The following is an 18,121-nucleotide window of genomic DNA, read 5'->3' on the forward strand; positions in this document are numbered from 1 at the left end:
TACAATATTATACATAGGTGCTGAATACATAAAAAGCGACTGTTCAGCGACAGACAAGTCGCATCGGCTGAAAGTAGGCCAGAATGTCAGTCCATGTTGGAGCAGGTTTAGATACAGTCTAAAGTATAGATCTCAAAGTCTGTGCACAGAATTTAGCAAGGGCCTCGCACCTTCTGATGCATCAGGTAGGTGCACAATAGCATAGCCTAACCCTCTGTACTTTGGTCTATATTGATGCGGGACATAGACAGCCAGCTGATGACCAATCCATTAGTGCAATGGATGGCTGGAAGCATTTGTCTTTGCCTTTGCAATACCACAGAAGCAATGCATGGTCAATGTACAGCAATGACACACCTGTGTGAACAGCCAGGAGACCCCCCCCCCCCCCATGTTATGTTACATAGTTACATAGTTAGTACGGTCGAAAAAAGACATATGTCCATCAAGTTCAACCAGGGAATTAAGGGGTAGGGGTGTGGTGCGATATTGGGGAAGGGATGAGATTTTATATTTCTTCATAAGCATTAATCTTATTTTGTCAATTAGGAACATTCAGCACCCACCCGCTATCAAGGCAGCTGCCTATCATGTCATGCCCTACCTGCACAGGTGTGCTGGCTACTCAAATGATCCAATTAAGGAGGCCATTTAGTCAGCAGCAGCAGAAGTCCTGTGCCTGGACGCTCCAACAGCGGCCAGACACAAGCAGAAGCAGAAGCAGCAGAAGCAGCAGCAGCACCACCTTTTGTTTTTTGGCTGCAGCAGCAGCAAGGCCCACAGGGCTGGCTAGCTGGCTAGCCAGCAAGCAGGTAGCAATGAAAGTAGGAATCTTTCTTTTTAACCCTGTAAGGGGGTGGTGCACTGTACCCGAAGATACTGCCATATCGGGTCAATGCATAGGGCGACGGAAGCAAGCTTCGAAATCGGCCCCCGTTCTCAAAAATCCATTTAATATATGGTCCCCAGATAGGGGACGTATCAGATATTAAACTGATAAGAACAGATACTACACTTGATCTTAGCCAAAAGGCCGAGAAGCGATAACCGTGAAAGCGGCGGGCCCAACAAGGTGCCCTTCATGGGCACTATCACTGCTTGCTGTCAGGGAGGCTGCCAGACAATTTTCCATGCACACTCTGGGCTGGGGGGCAGTCAACCACCAGTACACACAGCAGAACCTAAACCCATACCATTATTGCTAAGCAGCAAGACAGGGGCCCATTGCACTCCCACGGGGCCTTTTTAAATGCAATCCATAACCCGGATTTGCCAGGAACCCTTCTTACTCCTCCTACTTGCATGTGACACTGGGCTTAGGATCTGCATAGGAAACACACACACAAGCACACACCTACCTTTGTTGCCTGCAGATGCCTCCTTGGCTGTCCCCAAACGGTATCAAACCAACACCCACGGGAAGCTGTAAGCATAGAGGACATGCCTGCACCCCATTGGACTTACCTGTGTGGGTTAAACCCGGGTTATTTGACAACCTATGGCGGTGATGGTTCTGCTCAGGCAGAGCAGTGCTGATGCTCCTCATAAAGCTGTCGCTGCTGTGAAGGTTCTAGGTGACATCACAAATCCCTATGGTTACATACACAACAAAGCTGGGTTGTTGTTGTTTACACTCTGCAAGGCCTGTGGAAGTGAGTGACATCATAGCACTGTAGTTCTGAGGGTTCTAGATGGATGCAACAATCTCCTGTTGCTTCTATGAAGGCCATAATAGACGACATCACCAAACAGCTCCATAGTCACATACACAGCAAAGGAGAGATGTTGTTTACACCTAGTGATGTCAGTGGTATTGAGTGACATCACAGCACAGTGCTAAGGCTCCTGGGCCTGGACACAGCAGCGGCTGCAATATCTCAACGGAGAATACGTTTATATATATGTGTGTGTGTGCGCGTATATATATATATATATATATATATATATATATATATATATATATTTCTCCGCCGAAATCACTTTTAAACCCATTTCCACCTTTTTTTCCCTTCTCTTCCTCTTACTTTTTTTTCACGTTTTTTTACGTTTTTCTCCTTTTCGCCTCTTTTCTGGGCGTATTATTCTTCTTTTTCTTCTTTTTTTTCGTCTAATGCATACCCCATCAGTGCAGCAATGCTTATTCAATACCGCCAGCAGATGGAGACACTGGGGGATAATTTTCTAAGGATTTATACTGATTTTTCCTGTCTGAATTTGTCGCACAGAAAGTTGCAGGCCAAATATGTGTGACATTTCTGCGACTTTAGCTTCTAGAGCATTTTTACAACATTATACATAGGTGCTGAATACATAAAAAGCGACTGTTCAGCGACAGACAAGTCGCATCGGCTGAAAGTAGGCCAGAATGTCAGTCCATGTTGGAGCAGGTTTAGATACAGTCTAAAGTATAGATCTCAAAGTCTGTGCACAGAATTTAGCAAGGGCCTCGCACCTTCTGATGCATCAGGTAGGTGCACAATAGCATAGCCTAACCCTCTGTACTTTGGTCTATATTGATGCGGGACATAGACAGCCAGCTGATGACCAATCCATTAGTGCAATGGATGGCTGGAAGCATTTGTCTTTGCCTTTGCAATACCACAGAAGCAATGCATGGTCAATGTACAGCAATGACACACCTGTGTGAACAGCCAGGAGACCCCCCCCCCCCCCATGTTATGTTACATAGTTACATAGTTAGTACGGTCGAAAAAAGACATATGTCCATCAAGTTCAACCAGGGAATTAAGGGGTAGGGGTGTGGCGCGATATTGGGGAAGGGATGAGATTTTATATTTCTTCATAAGCATTAATCTTATTTTGTCAATTAGGAACATTCAGCACCCACCCGCTATCAAGGCAGCTGCCTATCATGTCATGCCCTACCTGCACAGGTGTGCTGGCTACTCAAATGATCCAATTAAGGAGGCCATTTAGTCAGCAGCAGCAGAAGTCCTGTGCCTGGACGCTCCAACAGCGGCCAGACACAAGCAGAAGCAGAAGCAGCAGAAGCAGCAGCAGCAGCACCACCTTTTGTTTTTTGGCTGCAGCAGCAGCAAGGCCCACAGGGCTGGCTAGCTGGCTAGCCAGCAAGCAGGTAGCAATGAAAGTAGGAATCTTTCTTTTTAACCCTGTAAGGGGGTGGTGCACTGTACCCGAAGATACTGCCATATCGGGTCAATGCATAGGGCGACGGAAGCAAGCTTCGAAATCGGCCCCCGTTCTCAAAAATCCATTTAATATATGGTCCCCAGATAGGGGACGTATCAGATATTAAACTGATAAGAACAGATACTACACTTGATCTTAGCCAAAAGGCCGAGAAGCGATAACCGTGAAAGGGGCGGGCCCAACAAGGTGCCCTTCATGGGCACTATCACTGCTTGCTGTCAGGGAGGCTGCCAGACAATTTTCCATGCACACTCTGGGCTGGGGGGCAGTCAACCACCAGTACACACAGCAGAACCTAAACCCATACCATTATTGCTAAGCAGCAAGACAGGGGCCCATTGCACTCCCACGGGGCCTTTTTAAATGCAATCCATAACCCGGATTTGCCAGGAACCCTTCTTACTCCTCCTACTTGCATGTGACACTGGGCTTAGGATCTGCATAGGAAACACACACACAAGCACACACCTACCTTTGTTGCCTGCAGATGCCTCCTTGGCTGTCCCCAAACGGTATCAAACCAACACCCACGGGAAGCTGTAAGCATAGAGGACATGCCTGCACCCCATTGGACTTACCTGTGTGGGTTAAACCCGGGTTATTTGACAACCTATGGCGGTGATGGTTCTGCTCAGGCAGAGCAGTGCTGATGCTCCTCATAAAGCTGTCGCTGCTGTGAAGGTTCTAGGTGACATCACAAATCCCTATGGTTACATACACAACAAAGCTGGGTTGTTGTTGTTTACACTCTGCAAGGCCTGTGGAAGTGAGTGACATCATAGCACTGTAGTTCTGAGGGTTCTAGATGGATGCAACAATCTCCTGTTGCTTCTATGAAGGCCATAATAGACGACATCACCAAACAGCTCCATAGTCACATACACAGCAAAGGAGAGATGTTGTTTACACCTAGTGATGTCAGTGGTATTGAGTGACATCACAGCACAGTGCTAAGGCTCCTGGGCCTGGACACAGCAGCGGCTGCAATATCTCAACGGAGAATACGTTTATATATATGTGTGTGTGTGCGCGTATATATATATATATATATATATATATATATATATATATATATTTCTCCGCCGAAATCACTTTTAAACCCATTTCCACCTTTTTTTCCCTTCTCTTCCTCTTACTTTTTTTCACGTTTTTTTACGTTTTTCTCCTTTTCGCCTCTTTTCTGGGCGTATTATTCTTCTTTTTCTTCTTTTTTTTCGTCTAATGCATACCCCATCAGTGCAGCAATGCTTATTCAATACCGCCAGCAGATGGAGACACTGGGGGATAATTTTCTAAGGATTTATACTGATTTTTCCTGTCTGAATTTGTCGCACAGAAAGTTGCAGGCCAAATATGTGTGACATTTCTGCGACTTTAGCTTCTAGAGCATTTTTACAACATTATACATAGGTGCTGAATACATAAAAAGCGACTGTTCAGCGACAGACAAGTCGCATCGGCTGAAAGTAGGCCAGAATGTCAGTCCATGTTGGAGCAGGTTTAGATACAGTCTAAAGTATAGATCTCAAAGTCTGTGCACAGAATTTAGCAAGGGCCTCGCACCTTCTGATGCATCAGGTAGGTGCACAATAGCATAGCCTAACCCTCTGTACTTTGGTCTATATTGATGCGGGACATAGACAGCCAGCTGATGACCAATCCATTAGTGCAATGGATGGCTGGAAGCATTTGTCTTTGCCTTTGCAATACCACAGAAGCAATGCATGGTCAATGTACAGCAATGACACACCTGTGTGAACAGCCAGGAGACCCCCCCCCCCCCATGTTATGTTACATAGTTACATAGTTAGTACGGTCGAAAAAAGACATATGTCCATCAAGTTCAACCAGGGAATTAAGGGGTAGGGGTGTGGCGCGATATTGGGGAAGGGATGAGATTTTATATTTCTTCATAAGCATTAATCTTATTTTGTCAATTAGGAACATTCAGCACCCACCCGCTATCAAGGCAGCTGCCTATCATGTCATGCCCTACCTGCACAGGTGTGCTGGCTACTCAAATGATCCAATTAAGGAGGCCATTTAGTCAGCAGCAGCAGAAGTCCTGTGCCTGGACGCTCCAACAGCGGCCAGACACAAGCAGAAGCAGAAGCAGCAGAAGCAGCAGCAGCACCACCTTTTGTTTTTTGGCTGCAGCAGCAGCAAGGCCCACAGGGCTGGCTAGCTGGCTAGCCAGCAAGCAGGTAGCAATGAAAGTAGGAATCTTTCTTTTTAACCCTGTAAGGGGGTGGTGCACTGTACCCGAAGATACTGCCATATCGGGTCAATGCATAGGGCGACGGAAGCAAGCTTCGAAATCGGCCCCCGTTCTCAAAAATCCATTTAATATATGGTCCCCAGATAGGGGACGTATCAGATATTAAACTGATAAGAACAGATACTACACTTGATCTTAGCCAAAAGGCCGAGAAGCGATAACCGTGAAAGGGGCGGGCCCAACAAGGTGCCCTTCATGGGCACTATCACTGCTTGCTGTCAGGGAGGCTGCCAGACAATTTTCCATGCACACTCTGGGCTGGGGGGCAGTCAACCACCAGTACACACAGCAGAACCTAAACCCATACCATTATTGCTAAGCAGCAAGACAGGGGCCCATTGCACTCCCACGGGGCCTTTTTAAATGCAATCCATAACCCGGATTTGCCAGGAACCCTTCTTACTCCTCCTACTTGCATGTGACACTGGGCTTAGGATCTGCATAGGAAACACACACACAAGCACACACCTACCTTTGTTGCCTGCAGATGCCTCCTTGGCTGTCCCCAAACGGTATCAAACCAACACCCACGGGAAGCTGTAAGCATAGAGGACATGCCTGCACCCCATTGGACTTACCTGTGTGGGTTAAACCCGGGTTATTTGACAACCTATGGCGGTGATGGTTCTGCTCAGGCAGAGCAGTGCTGATGCTCCTCATAAAGCTGTCGCTGCTGTGAAGGTTCTAGGTGACATCACAAATCCCTATGGTTACATACACAACAAAGCTGGGTTGTTGTTGTTTACACTCTGCAAGGCCTGTGGAAGTGAGTGACATCATAGCACTGTAGTTCTGAGGGTTCTAGATGGATGCAACAATCTCCTGTTGCTTCTATGAAGGCCATAATAGACGACATCACCAAACAGCTCCATAGTCACATACACAGCAAAGGAGAGATGTTGTTTACACCTAGTGATGTCAGTGGTATTGAGTGACATCACAGCACAGTGCTAAGGCTCCTGGGCCTGGACACAGCAGCGGCTGCAATATCTCAACGGAGAATACGTTTATATATATGTGTGTGTGTGCGCGTATATATATATATATATATATATATATATATATATATATATTTCTCCGCCGAAATCACTTTTAAACCCATTTCCACCTTTTTTTCCCTTCTCTTCCTCTTACTTTTTTTTCACGTTTTTTTACGTTTTTCTCCTTTTCGCCTCTTTTCTGGGCGTATTATTCTTCTTTTTCTTCTTTTTTTTCGTCTAATGCATACCCCATCAGTGCAGCAATGCTTATTCAATACCGCCAGCAGATGGAGACACTGGGGGATAATTTTCTAAGGATTTATACTGATTTTTCCTGTCTGAATTTGTCGCACAGAAAGTTGCAGGCCAAATATGTGTGACATTTCTGCGACTTTAGCTTCTAGAGCATTTTTACAATATTATACATAGGTGCTGAATACATAAAAAGCGACTGTTCAGCGACAGACAAGTCGCATCAGCTGAAAGTAGGCCAGAATGTCAGTCCATGTTGGAGCAGGTTTAGATACAGTCTAAAGTATAGATCTCAAAGTCTGTGCACAGAATTTAGCAAGGGCCTCGCACCTTCTGATGCATCAGGTAGGTGCACAATAGCATAGCCTAACCCTCTGTACTTTGGTCTATATTGATGCGGGACATAGACAGCCAGCTGATGACCAATCCATTAGTGCAATGGATGGCTGGAAGCATTTGTCTTTGCCTTTGCAATACCACAGAAGCAATGCATGGTCAATGTACAGCAATGACACACCTGTGTGAACAGCCAGGAGACCCCCCCCCCCCCCCATGTTATGTTACATAGTTACATAGTTAGTACGGTCGAAAAAAGACATATGTCCATCAAGTTCAACCAGGGAATTAAGGGGTAGGGGTGTGGCGCGATATTGGGGAAGGGATGAGATTTTATATTTCTTCATAAGCATTAATCTTATTTTGTCAATTAGGAACATTCAGCACCCACCCGCTATCAAGGCAGCTGCCTATCATGTCATGCCCTACCTGCACAGGTGTGCTGGCTACTCAAATGATCCAATTAAGGAGGCCATTTAGTCAGCAGCAGCAGAAGTCCTGTGCCTGGACGCTCCAACAGCGGCCAGACACAAGCAGAAGCAGAAGCAGCAGAAGCAGCAGCAGCACCACCTTTTGTTTTTTGGCTGCAGCAGCAGCAAGGCCCACAGGGCTGGCTAGCTGGCTAGCCAGCAAGCAGGTAGCAATGAAAGTAGGAATCTTTCTTTTTAACCCTGTAAGGGGGTGGTGCACTGTACCCGAAGATACTGCCATATCGGGTCAATGCATAGGGCGACGGAAGCAAGCTTCGAAATCGGCCCCCGTTCTCAAAAATCCATTTAATATATGGTCCCCAGATAGGGGACGTATCAGATATTAAACTGATAAGAACAGATACTACACTTGATCTTAGCCAAAAGGCCGAGAAGCGATAACCGTGAAAGGGGCGGGCCCAACAAGGTGCCCTTCATGGGCACTATCACTGCTTGCTGTCAGGGAGGCTGCCAGACAATTTTCCATGCACACTCTGGGCTGGGGGGCAGTCAACCACCAGTACACACAGCAGAACCTAAACCCATACCATTATTGCTAAGCAGCAAGACAGGGGCCCATTGCACTCCCACGGGGCCTTTTTAAATGCAATCCATAACCCGGATTTGCCAGGAACCCTTCTTACTCCTCCTACTTGCATGTGACACTGGGCTTAGGATCTGCATAGGAAACACACACACAAGCACACACCTACCTTTGTTGCCTGCAGATGCCTCCTTGGCTGTCCCCAAACGGTATCAAACCAACACCCACGGGAAGCTGTAAGCATAGAGGACATGCCTGCACCCCATTGGACTTACCTGTGTGGGTTAAACCCGGGTTATTTGACAACCTATGGCGGGTGATGGTTCTGCTCAGGCAGAGCAGTGCTGATGCTCCTCATAAAGCTGTCGCTGCTGTGAAGGTTCTAGGTGACATCACAAATCCCTATGGTTACATACACAACAAAGCTGGGTTGTTGTTGTTTACACTCTGCAAGGCCTGTGGAAGTGAGTGACATCATAGCACTGTAGTTCTGAGGGTTCTAGATGGATGCAACAATCTCCTGTTGCTTCTATGAAGGCCATAATAGACGACATCACCAAACAGCTCCATAGTCACATACACAGCAAAGGAGAGATGTTGTTTACACCTAGTGATGTCAGTGGTATTGAGTGACATCACAGCACAGTGCTAAGGCTCCTGGGCCTGGACACAGCAGCGGCTGCAATATCTCAACGGAGAATACGTTTATATATATGTGTGTGTGTGCGCGTATATATATATATATATATATATATATATATATATATATATATTTCTCCGCCGAAATCACTTTTAAACCCATTTCCACCTTTTTTTCCCTTCTCTTCCTCTTACTTTTTTTTCACGTTTTTTTACGTTTTTCTCCTTTTCGCCTCTTTTCTGGGCGTATTATTCTTCTTTTTCTTCTTTTTTTTCGTCTAATGCATACCCCATCAGTGCAGCAATGCTTATTCAATACCGCCAGCAGATGGAGACACTGGGGGATAATTTTCTAAGGATTTATACTGATTTTTCCTGTCTGAATTTGTCGCACAGAAAGTTGCAGGCCAAATATGTGTGACATTTCTGCGACTTTAGCTTCTAGAGCATTTTTACAACATTATACATAGGTGCTGAATACATAAAAAGCGACTGTTCAGCGACAGACAAGTCGCATCGGCTGAAAGTAGGCCAGAATGTCAGTCCATGTTGGAGCAGGTTTAGATACAGTCTAAAGTATAGATCTCAAAGTCTGTGCACAGAATTTAGCAAGGGCCTCGCACCTTCTGATGCATCAGGTAGGTGCACAATAGCATAGCCTAACCCTCTGTACTTTGGTCTATATTGATGCGGGACATAGACAGCCAGCTGATGACCAATCCATTAGTGCAATGGATGGCTGGAAGCATTTGTCTTTGCCTTTGCAATACCACAGAAGCAATGCATGGTCAATGTACAGCAATGACACACCTGTGTGAACAGCCAGGAGACCCCCCCCCCCCCCATGTTATGTTACATAGTTACATAGTTAGTACGGTCGAAAAAAGACATATGTCCATCAAGTTCAACCAGGGAATTAAGGGGTAGGGGTGTGGCGCGATATTGGGGAAGGGATGAGATTTTATATTTCTTCATAAGCATTAATCTTATTTTGTCAATTAGGAACATTCAGCACCCACCCGCTATCAAGGCAGCTGCCTATCATGTCATGCCCTACCTGCACAGGTGTGCTGGCTACTCAAATGATCCAATTAAGGAGGCCATTTAGTCAGCAGCAGCAGAAGTCCTGTGCCTGGACGCTCCAACAGCGGCCAGACACAAGCAGAAGCAGAAGCAGCAGAAGCAGCACCAGCACCACCTTTTGTTTTTTGGCTGCAGCAGCAGCAAGGCCCACAGGGCTGGCTAGCTGGCTAGCCAGCAAGCAGGTAGCAATGAAAGTAGGAATCTTTCTTTTTAACCCTGTAAGGGGGTGGTGCACTGTACCCGAAGATACTGTCATATCGGGTCAATGCATAGGGCGACGGAAGCAAGCTTCGAAATCGGCCCCCGTTCTCAAAAATCCATTTAATATATGGTCCCCAGATAGGGGACGTATAAGATATTAAACTGATAAGAACAGATACTACACTTGATCTTAGCCAAAAGGCCGAGAAGCGATAACCGTGAAAGGGGCGGGCCCAACAAGGTGCCCTTCATGGGCACTATCACTGCTTGCTGTCAGGGAGGCTGCCAGACAATTTTCCATGCACACTCTGGGCTGGGGGGCAGTCAACCACCAGTACACACAGCAGAACCTAAACCCATACCATTATTGCTAAGCAGCAAGACAGGGGCCCATTGCACTCCCACGGGGCCTTTTTAAATGCAATCCATAACCCGGATTTGCCAGGAACCCTTCTTACTCCTCCTACTTGCATGTGACACTGGGCTTAGGATCTGCATAGGAAACACACACACAAGCACACACCTACCTTTGTTGCCTGCAGATGCCTCCTTGGCTGTCCCCAAACGGTATCAAACCAACACCCACGGGAAGCTGTAAGCATAGAGGACATGCCTGCACCCCATTGGACTTACCTGTGTGGGTTAAACCCGGGTTATTTGACAACCTATGGCGGTGATGGTTCTGCTCAGGCAGAGCAGTGCTGATGCTCCTCATAAAGCTGTCGCTGCTGTGAAGGTTCTAGGTGACATCACAAATCCCTATGGTTACATACACAACAAAGCTGGGTTGTTGTTGTTTACACTCTGCAAGGCCTGTGGAAGTGAGTGACATCATAGCACTGTAGTTCTGAGGGTTCTAGATGGATGCAACAATCTCCTGTTGCTTCTATGAAGGCCATAATAGACGACATCACCAAACAGCTCCATAGTCACATACACAGCAAAGGAGAGATGTTGTTTACACCTAGTGATGTCAGTGGTATTGAGTGACATCACAGCACAGTGCTAAGGCTCCTGGGCCTGGACACAGCAGCGGCTGCAATATCTCAACGGAGAATACGTTTATATATATGTGTGTGTGTGCGCGTATATATATATATATATATATATATATATATATATATATTTCTCCGCCGAAATCACTTTTAAACCCATTTCCACCTTTTTTTCCCTTCTCTTCCTCTTACTTTTTTTTCACGTTTTTTTACGTTTTTCTCCTTTTCGCCTCTTTTCTGGGCGTATTATTCTTCTTTTTCTTCTTTTTTTTCGTCTAATGCATACCCCATCAGTGCAGCAATGCTTATTCAATACCGCCAGCAGATGGAGACACTGGGGGATAATTTTCTAAGGATTTATACTGATTTTTCCTGTCTGAATTTGTCGCACAGAAAGTTGCAGGCCAAATATGTGTGACATTTCTGCGACTTTAGCTTCTAGAGCATTTTTACAACATTATACATAGGTGCTGAATACATAAAAAGCGACTGTTCAGCGACAGACAAGTCGCATCGGCTGAAAGTAGGCCAGAATGTCAGTCCATGTTGGAGCAGGTTTAGATACAGTCTAAAGTATAGATCTCAAAGTCTGTGCACAGAATTTAGCAAGGGCCTCGCACCTTCTGATGCATCAGGTAGATGCACAATAGCATAGCCTAACCCTCTGTACTTTGGTCTATATTGATGCGGGACATAGACAGCCAGCTGATGACCAATCCATTAGTGCAATGGATGGCTGGAAGCATTTGTCTTTGCCTTTGCAATACCACAGAAGCAATGCATGGTCAATGTACAGCAATGACAGCACCTGTGTGAACAGCCAGGAGACCCCCCCCCCCCCCATGTTATGTTACATAGTTACATAGTTAGTACGGTCGAAAAAAGACATATGTCCATCAAGTTCAACCAGGGAATTAAGGGGTAGGGGTGTGGCGCGATATTGGGGAAGGGATGAGATTTTATATTTCTTCATAAGCATTAATCTTATTTTGTCAATTAGGAACATTCAGCACCCACCCGCTATCAAGGCAGCTGCCTATCATGTCATGCCCTACCTGCACAGGTGTGCTGGCTACTCAAATGATCCAATTAAGGAGGCCATTTAGTCAGCAGCAGCAGAAGTCCTGTGCCTGGACGCTCCAACAGCGGCCAGACACAAGCAGAAGCAGAAGCAGCAGAAGCAGCAGCAGCACCACCTTTTGTTTTTTGGCTGCAGCAGCAGCAAGGCCCACAGGGCTGGCTAGCTGGCTAGCCAGCAAGCAGGTAGCAATGAAAGTAGGAATCTTTCTTTTTAACCCTGTAAGGGGGTGGTGCACTGTACCCGAAGATACTGCCATATCGGGTCAATGCATAGGGCGACGGAAGCAAGCTTCGAAATCGGCCCCCGTTCTCAAAAATCCATTTAATATATGGTCCCCAGATAGGGGACGTATCAGATATTAAACTGATAAGAACAGATACTACACTTGATCTTAGCCAAAAGGCCGAGAAGCGATAACCGTGAAAGGGGCGGGCCCAACAAGGTGCCCTTCATGGGCACTATCACTGCTTGCTGTCAGGGAGGCTGCCAGACAATTTTCCATGCACACTCTGGGCTGGGGGGCAGTCAACCACCAGTACACACAGCAGAACCTAAACCCATACCATTATTGCTAAGCAGCAAGACAGGGGCCCATTGCACTCCCACGGGGCCTTTTTAAATGCAATCCATAACCCGGATTTGCCAGGAACCCTTCTTACTCCTCCTACTTGCATGTGACACTGGGCTTAGGATCTGCATAGGAAACACACACACAAGCACACACCTACCTTTGTTGCCTGCAGATGCCTCCTTGGCTGTCCCCAAACGGTATCAAACCAACACCCACGGGAAGCTGTAAGCATAGAGGACATGCCTGCACCCCATTGGACTTACCTGTGTGGGTTAAACCCGGGTTATTTGACAACCTATGACGGTGATGGTTCTGCTCAGGCAGAGCAGTGCTGATGCTCCTCATAAAGCTGTCGCTGCTGTGAAGGTTCTAGGTGACATCACAAATCCCTATGGTTACATACACAACAAAGCTGGGTTGTTGTTGTTTACACTCTGCAAGGCCTGTGGAAGTGAGTGACATCATAGCACTGTAGTTCTGAGGGTTCTAGATGGATGCAACAATCTCCTGTTGCTTCTATGAAGGCCATAATAGACGACATCACCAAACAGCTCCATAGTCACATACACAGCAAAGGAGAGATGTTGTTTACACCTAGTGATGTCAGTGGTATTGAGTGACATCACAGCACAGTGCTAAGGCTCCTGGGCCTGGACACAGCAGCGGCTGCAATATCTCAACGGAGAATACGTTTATATATATGTGTGTGTGTGCGCGTATATATATATATATATATATATATATATATATATATATATATATTTCTCCGCCGAAATCACTTTTAAACCCATTTCCACCTTTTTTTCCCTTCTCTTCCTCTTACTTTTTTTTCACGTTTTTTTACGTTTTTCTCCTTTTCGCCTCTTTTCTGGGCGTATTATTCTTCTTTTTCTTCTTTTTTTTCGTCTAATGCATACCCCATCAGTGCAGCAATGCTTATTCAATATTGCCAGCAGATGGAGACACTGGGGGATAATTTTCTAAGGATTTATACTGATTTTTCCTGTCTGAATTTGTCGCACAGAAAGTTGCAGGCCAAATATGTGTGACATTTCTGTGTGCTGAATACATAAAAAGCGACTGTTCAGCGACAGACAAGTCGCATCGGCTGAAAGTAGGCCAGAATGTCAGTCCATGTTGGAGCAGGTTTAGATACAGTCTAAAGTATAGATCTCAAAGTCTGTGCACAGAATTTAGCAAGGGCCTCGCACCTTCTGATGCATCAGGTAGATGCACAATAGCATAGCCTAACCCTCTGTACTTTGGTCTATATTGATGCGGGACATAGACAGCCAGCTGATGACCAATCCATTAGTGCAATGGATGGCTGGAAGCATTTGTCTTTGCCTTTGCAATACCACAGAAGCAATGCATGGTCAATGTACAGCAATGACACACCTGTGTGAACAGCCAGGAGACCCCCCCCCCCCCCCATGTTATGTTACATAGTTACATAGTTAGTACGGTCGAAAAAAGACATATGTCCATCAAGTTCAACCAGGGAATTAAGGGGTAGGGGTGTGGCGCGATATTGGGGAAGGGATGAGATTTTATATTTCTTCATAAGCATTAATCTTATTTTGTCAATTAGGAACATTCAGCACCCACCCGCTATCAAGGCAGCTGCCTATCATGTCATGCCCTACCTGCACAGGTGTGCTGGCTACTCAAATGATCCAATTAAGGAGGCCATTTAGTCAGCAGCAGCAGAAGTCCTGTGCCTGGACGCTCCAACAGCGGCCAGACACAAGCAGAAGCAGAAGCAGCAGAAGCAGCAGCAGCACCACCTTTTGTTTTTTGGCTGCAGCAGCAGCAAGGCCCACAGGGCTGGCTAGCTGGCTAGCCAGCAAGCAGGTAGCAATGAAAGTAGGAATCTTTCTTTTTAACCCTGTAAGGGGGTGGTGCACTGTACCCGAAGATACTGCCATATCGGGTCAATGCATAGGGCGACGGAAGCAAGCTTCGAAATCGGCCCCCGTTCTCAAAAATCCATTTAATATATGGTCCCCAGATAGGGGACGTATCAGATATTAAACTGATAAGAACAGATACTACACTTGATCTTAGCCAAAAGGCCGAGAAGCGATAACCGTGAAAGGGGCGGGCCCAACAAGGTGCCCTTCATGGGCACTATCACTGCTTGCTGTCAGGGAGGCTGCCAGACAATTTTCCATGCACACTCTGGGCTGGGGGGCAGTCAACCACCAGTACACACAGCAGAACCTAAACCCATACCATTATTGCTAAGCAGCAAGACAGGGGCCCATTGCACTCCCACGGGGCCTTTTTAAATGCAATCCATAACCCGGATTTGCCAGGAACCCTTCTTACTCCTCCTACTTGCATGTGACACTGGGCTTAGGATCTGCATAGGAAACACACACACAAGCACACACCTACCTTTGTTGCCTGCAGATGCCTCCTTGGCTGTCCCCAAACGGTATCAAACCAACACCCACGGGAAGCTGTAAGCATAGAGGACATGCCTGCACCCCATTGGACTTACCTGTGTGGGTTAAACCCGGGTTATTTGACAACCTATGGCGGTGATGGTTCTGCTCAGGCAGAGCAGTGCTGATGCTCCTCATAAAGCTGTCGCTGCTGTGAAGGTTCTAGGTGACATCACAAATCCCTATGGTTACATACACAACAAAGCTGGGTTGTTGTTGTTTACACTCTGCAAGGCCTGTGGAAGTGAGTGACATCATAGCACTGTAGTTCTGAGGGTTCTAGATGGATGCAACAATCTCCTGTTGCTTCTATGAAGGCCATAATAGACGACATCACCAAACAGCTCCATAGTCACATACACAGCAAAGGAGAGATGTTGTTTACACCTAGTGATGTCAGTGGTATTGAGTGACATCACAGCACAGTGCTAAGGCTCCTGGGCCTGGACACAGCAGCGGCTGCAATATCTCAACGGAGAATACGTTTATATATATGTGTGTGTGTGCGCGTATATATATATATATATATATATATATATATATATATATATATATATATTTTTCCGCCGAAATCACTTTTAAACCCATTTCCACCTTTTTTTCCCTTCTCTTCCTCTTACTTTTTTTTCACGTTTTTTTACGTTTTTCTCCTTTTCGCCTCTTTTCTGGGCGTATTATTCTTCTTTTTCTTCTTTTTTTTCGTCTAATGCATACCCCATCAGTGCAGCAATGCTTATTCAATACCGCCAGCAGATGGAGACACTGGGGGATAATTTTCTAAGGATTTATACTGATTTTTCCTGTCTGAATTTGTCGCACAGAAAGTTGCAGGCCAAATATGTGTGACATTTCTGCGACTTTAGCTTCTAGAGCATTTTTACAACATTATACATAGGTGCTGAATACATAAAAAGCGACTGTTCAGCGACAGACAAGTCGCATCGGCTGAAAGTAGGCCAGAATGTCAGTCCATGTTGGAGCAGGTTTAGATACAGTCTAAAGTATAGATCTCAAAGTCTGTGCACAGAATTTAGCAAGGGCCTCGCACCTTCTGATGCATCAGGTAGGTGCACAATAGCATAGCCTAACCCTCTGTACTTTGGTCTATATTGATGCGGGACATAGACAGCCAGCTGATGACCAATCCATTAGTGCAATGGATGGCTGGAAGCATTTGTCTTTGCCTTTGCAATACCACAGAAGCAATGCATGGTCAATGTACAGCAATGACACACCTGTGTGAACAGCCAGGAGACCCCCCCCCCCCCCCATGTTATGTTACATAGTTACATAGTTAGTACGGTCGAAAAAAGACATATGTCCATCAAGTTCAACCAGGGAATTAAGGGGTAGGGGTGTGGCGCGATATTGGGGAAGGGATGAGATTTTATATTTCTTCATACATTAATCTTATTTTGTCAATTAGGAACATTCAGCACCCACCCGCTATCAAGGCAGCTGCCTATCATGTCATGCCCTACCTGCACAGGTGTGCTGGCTACTCAAATGATCCAATTAAGGAGGCCATTTAGTCAGCAGCAGCAGAAGTCCTGTGCCTGGACGCTCCAACAGCGGCCAGACACAAGCAGAAGCAGCAGAAGCAGCAGCAGCACCACCTTTTGTTTTTTGGCTGCAGCAGCAGCAAGGCCCACAGGGCTGGCTAGCTGGCTAGCCAGCAAGCAGGTAGCAATGAAAGTAGGAATCTTTCTTTTTAACCCTGTAAGGGGGTGGTGCACTGTACCCGAAGATACTGCCATATCGGGTCAATGCATAGGGCGACGGAAGCAAGCTTCGAAATCGGCCCCCGTTCTCAAAAATCCATTTAATATATGGTCCCCAGATAGGGGACGTATCAGATATTAAACTGATAAGAACAGATACTACACTTGATCTTAGCCAAAAGGCCGAGAAGCGATAACCGTGAAAGGGGCGGGCCCAACAAGGTGCCCTTCATGGGCACTATCACTGCTTGCTGTCAGGGAGGCTGCCAGACAATTTTCCATGCACACTCTGGGCTGGGGGGCAGTCAACCACCAGTACACACAGCAGAACCTAAACCCATACCATTATTGCTAAGCAGCAAGACAGGGGCCCATTGCACTCCCACGGGGCCTTTTTAAATGCAATCCATAACCCGGATTTGCCAGGAACCCTTCTTACTCCTCCTACTTGCATGTGACACTGGGCTTAGGATCTGCATAGGAAACACACACACAAGCACACACCTACCTTTGTTGCCTGCAGATGCCTCCTTGGCTGTCCCCAAACGGTATCAAACCAACACCCACGGGAAGCTGTAAGCATAGAGGACATGCCTGCACCCCATTGGACTTACCTGTGTGGGTTAAACCCGGGTTATTTGACAACCTATGGCGGTGATGGTTCTGCTCAGGCAGAGCAGTGCTGATGCTCCTCATAAAGCTGTCGCTGCTGTGAAGGTTCTAGGTGACATCACAAATCCCTATGGTTACATACACAACAAAGCTGGGTTGTTGTTGTTTACACTCTGCAAGGCCTGTGGAAGTGAGTGACATCATAGCACTGTAGTTCTGAGGGTTCTAGATGGATGCAACAATCTCCTGTTGCTTCTATGAAGGCCATAATAGACGACATCACCAAACAGCTCCATAGTCACATACACAGCAAAGGAGAGATGTTGTTTACACCTAGTGATGTCAGTGGTATTGAGTGACATCACAGCACAGTGCTAAGGCTCCTGGGCCTGGACACAGCAGCGGCTGCAATATCTCAACGGAGAATACGTTTATATATATGTGTGTGTGTGCGCGTATATATATATATATATATATATATATATATATATATATATATATATATTTTTCCGCCGAAATCACTTTTAAACCCATTTCCACCTTTTTTTCCCTTCTCTTCCTCTTACTTTTTTTTCACGTTTTTTTACGTTTTTCTCCTTTTCGCCTCTTTTCTGGGCGTATTATTCTTCTTTTTCTTCTTTTTTTTCGTCTAATGCATACCCCATCAGTGCAGCAATGCTTATTCAATACCGCCAGCAGATGGAGACACTGGGGGATAATTTTCTAAGGATTTATAC

General features: G+C 46.1%; 8 non-coding genes across 8 annotated transcripts; all 8 read right to left on the minus strand.

Annotated features, from left to right (window-relative positions):
• Positions 1–854: 854 nt before the first annotated feature.
• Positions 855–1,045, minus strand: LOC130337316 (U2 spliceosomal RNA). Its single transcript, XR_008878229.1, has one exon. It is a non-coding gene; the product is annotated as a U2 spliceosomal RNA (small nuclear RNA).
• Positions 1,046–3,139: 2,094 nt separating this feature from the next.
• On the minus strand, positions 3,140–3,330 carry LOC130337317 (U2 spliceosomal RNA). Its single transcript, XR_008878230.1, has one exon. It is a non-coding gene; the product is annotated as a U2 spliceosomal RNA (small nuclear RNA).
• Positions 3,331–5,417: 2,087 nt separating this feature from the next.
• On the minus strand, positions 5,418–5,608 carry LOC130337318 (U2 spliceosomal RNA). The gene has a single exon (XR_008878231.1). It is a non-coding gene; the product is annotated as a U2 spliceosomal RNA (small nuclear RNA).
• A 2,088-nt stretch (positions 5,609–7,696) lies between these two features.
• LOC130337321 (U2 spliceosomal RNA) lies at positions 7,697–7,887 on the minus strand. Its single transcript, XR_008878233.1, has one exon. It is a non-coding gene; the product is annotated as a U2 spliceosomal RNA (small nuclear RNA).
• A 2,090-nt stretch (positions 7,888–9,977) lies between these two features.
• Positions 9,978–10,168, minus strand: LOC130337240 (U2 spliceosomal RNA). The gene has a single exon (XR_008878175.1). It is a non-coding gene; the product is annotated as a U2 spliceosomal RNA (small nuclear RNA).
• Positions 10,169–12,254: 2,086 nt separating this feature from the next.
• LOC130337322 (U2 spliceosomal RNA) lies at positions 12,255–12,445 on the minus strand. Its single transcript, XR_008878234.1, has one exon. It is a non-coding gene; the product is annotated as a U2 spliceosomal RNA (small nuclear RNA).
• A 2,052-nt stretch (positions 12,446–14,497) lies between these two features.
• Positions 14,498–14,688, minus strand: LOC130337323 (U2 spliceosomal RNA). Its single transcript, XR_008878235.1, has one exon. It is a non-coding gene; the product is annotated as a U2 spliceosomal RNA (small nuclear RNA).
• Positions 14,689–16,776: 2,088 nt separating this feature from the next.
• Positions 16,777–16,967, minus strand: LOC130337324 (U2 spliceosomal RNA). The gene has a single exon (XR_008878236.1). It is a non-coding gene; the product is annotated as a U2 spliceosomal RNA (small nuclear RNA).
• Positions 16,968–18,121: the final 1,154 nt, after the last annotated feature.

Source organism: Hyla sarda, unplaced genomic scaffold, assembly GCF_029499605.1.
Source record: "Hyla sarda isolate aHylSar1 unplaced genomic scaffold, aHylSar1.hap1 scaffold_493, whole genome shotgun sequence".
Lineage (NCBI taxonomy): Eukaryota > Metazoa > Chordata > Amphibia > Anura > Hylidae > Hyla > Hyla sarda.